This window comes from Marmota marmota, unplaced genomic scaffold (assembly GCF_001458135.2).
Source record: "Marmota marmota marmota unplaced genomic scaffold, marMar, whole genome shotgun sequence".
In the NCBI taxonomy this organism is placed as follows: domain Eukaryota; kingdom Metazoa; phylum Chordata; class Mammalia; order Rodentia; family Sciuridae; genus Marmota; species Marmota marmota.
This window is the reverse complement of record NW_025999946.1, coordinates 1,415,131-1,417,603: the sequence shown is the minus strand read 5'-3', so window position 1 is coordinate 1,417,603 and position 2,473 is coordinate 1,415,131. Positions and strand designations below refer to the sequence as shown.

The 2,473-nt window shown below is 52.6% G+C and overlaps 1 long non-coding RNA gene across 2 annotated transcripts; it reads left to right on the top strand.

The window, feature by feature from the left end:
* Window positions 1-277: 277 nt before the first annotated feature.
* On the top strand, window positions 278-1,934 carry LOC125616463. 2 transcript variants are annotated; one of them, XR_007347086.1, is made up of 3 exons: window positions 278-417; window positions 1,028-1,159; window positions 1,718-1,934. It is a non-coding gene; the product is annotated as an uncharacterized LOC125616463 (long non-coding RNA). The 2 variants fall into 2 exon arrangements; XR_007347085.1 differs by having other exon boundaries at window positions 278-1,159.
* Window positions 1,935-2,473: the final 539 nt, after the last annotated feature.

Sequence of the window (2,473 nt, the reverse complement as noted above, 5' to 3'; positions counted from 1 at the left end):
GAGTGCTGTGTTAGTGTAAGCACCTGTGTGCATATGGTTGTATATGTGTGTTTGTGTTTTTTTTAAATTTTTTTTTTGTGTGTGCATGCGCACGCGCATGGGGGAGGGCCTGGGCTGTGGAGCTGGGGGCTTTCCCTTGGCTCCAGACAGATGGTCCAGCAAATGAAGGCCCCTCTGCCACCTGCCTGCTCACCCTCCCTAGGGCTCTGCTTCCTCCCTGCAGTCCTGCTGGCGCTCCTGCGGCTGCTTCCTCCCTCTCTCCCTCCCTCCCTCCCTCCCTTTCTCCCCCCTTTTCACCCTCCCTCCCATTTGCTCCCCTTGGATGAGTGGGGAAGGTGGGGTTAGGAAAGAGCTGGCAGAAGATGGAGGGCTGGCTTGCACCCACGGTGACAGAGCCAGGAGGCAGCAGGGTTCCTAGTATTGTTCTGTGTGTGTGTGTGTGTGAGTGTGTGTGTGTGTGTGTGTCGCTCATGTGCATGCATGTGCACATGTGTGTGTGTGTGTCTTGTTACCATGTTAGGAGGCAGAGCCTGGGCAGCCCTCTCCAGTGTCTGGGCTCCATCCACAGGGTGGGCAGGCAGCCCAGGGTAGCAGGGTCTGTGCTTTGCAGACAAAAATGCCAGATGGTGGGGATTTGGGGCAGAGTGGGGGGGCTCCCCAGCCTGGCTGCCAAGGGCAAGGAAGCTTCCGGGGCTCTGGAGAACAGGCCTGGCCTGGGAGCTGCGCATGTGCAGTGCTGGGTATTTTTTCTGGGTGGGGGGAGTGTCATGTTTTTGCATCTTTCAGGATCTATTTCCCTTTGGATTTCTATCAGCTTGTTACAAACTTTGGTCATAAAGCTCTAGATATGTTGATGTAAGGAGAGTACATGTTCCTGCAAGGAAGCCAAAGCAGTTTTTAAAACAGAAAATATTTATTGACGCATTATAAAAGCAGCACCAAATAAGACAGACTTTCAGCCTGGGTGTTTGGGTGATGAGGAGCCCCTGGTGCTGCGGAAGGCTGGTTCTCTTTCTTTTGGGAACAGGTTTTGCCGCCTGCTGGTCGGGATTGTCTCATCTTGGTTCCCCCCTGGATGCCACCGTGGAGGGGGCTTGCCGACCCGGCTGGATCTACACACACTTGGGGGCTGTGAAGCTTACTGGGTGCCCAGGCCCAGGTGGGTGTCAGGCCAGCTCTGTCCCTTCAACCCAACCAGTGCTGAGCCTCTGCCTTGGTGGAGAAACCCCAGGGCCTTTGTCCTCTCCAGAATGAACACATGTGAACACACAACTGTGAGCAGAGACCAAAGGCACTTCCCCCCCTTATTGGCAAAGGGAGAAAAACCAAGGAGGAGTGATTTCATGTGAGCGATGTGTTTCTTCTGCGTGAGGGAGCGTGGGTGCTTCATTAGGAGCCTTGGGAACAATGGGCGGGAGCAAGAAGCTGTCTTGGAAACAGGTGGCTGTCTTCACAGCCTCAAAGACACAGCCAAATCCCTGCCTCTGTCCTTGGCTCCCTGTGCCCGGATAGGAGGCAGTTGTCACCAGACCCTGAGACCTTTGATGGCTTTATGTTGAATATGGTCCAAATCCCTCTACGGGGCCATCCAGGCCAGAAACCTTCACCTCCCCTGTACCTCCTTTTGGTGGCTCATCCATCACTATAATCTTCCTAACTGGCTCCAGGCTTTAAATGCCATTTTCTTTCTTTCTTTCTTTTTTTTTTTTCAAAGCAGAAAACACATTGACGAGCTATAGCAGCAGCACCAAGTGAAGCAGAAAGCGAGACGGGTCATCACTCACGCTGCGTCCTCTGTGGGATGGTTCCTCTGGTTCCTCCTCCGTCCAAATCCCCTCGCTCCTGGATCAGCTAACGCCACCCCCTCCTTTCCTTCTCTGTGCTCCTCCCTTGTCTTCTGGACTAAAGTAACCTCATGTGTTTTCTATTTGAAATGCCTGCTTTCTTTCCTTGAGGCTGGAGGAAACTCCTTGGGTCCTTCTGGTCACCCCGCCACCTAGCACAGGTCCTGGCCCATGGGAGACACACGGTGTTTGCTGAGTGATTAAAACAAAAACTCAAACACAAGCTTCCTTTTGGGACATGTAGCACTGGGCACAGATGTTATGATCCTCAGCTTGGAAACCAGCGTAGATCTGTGTGTCAGTATGGTCACATTGTCTCTACCACCACCACCACCACCACCACCACCACCACCAGTGTTATTAGCAGGTGGGGTGTGTGTGTTTGTGGGTGTGTGCAGCTGCATGTGAGATAGTGCTGGTCTGTTCACAGATGTCAGGGCTGCATGTGAAAAGTGAAGAGGCAAGTTTCACTCAGGAAATAAGAGATATGGAACCCAAAGACTTCAGCCATCCATTCTCCTCCCACAGGTTCATCTTCTGCCGTTTTTCTTCTCAAACATGACCCGATTACTACCATCTTGCGTGTGGCCTCTCCCCCAGTATGTTAGGTTTCCATTGCTGTGACAAAA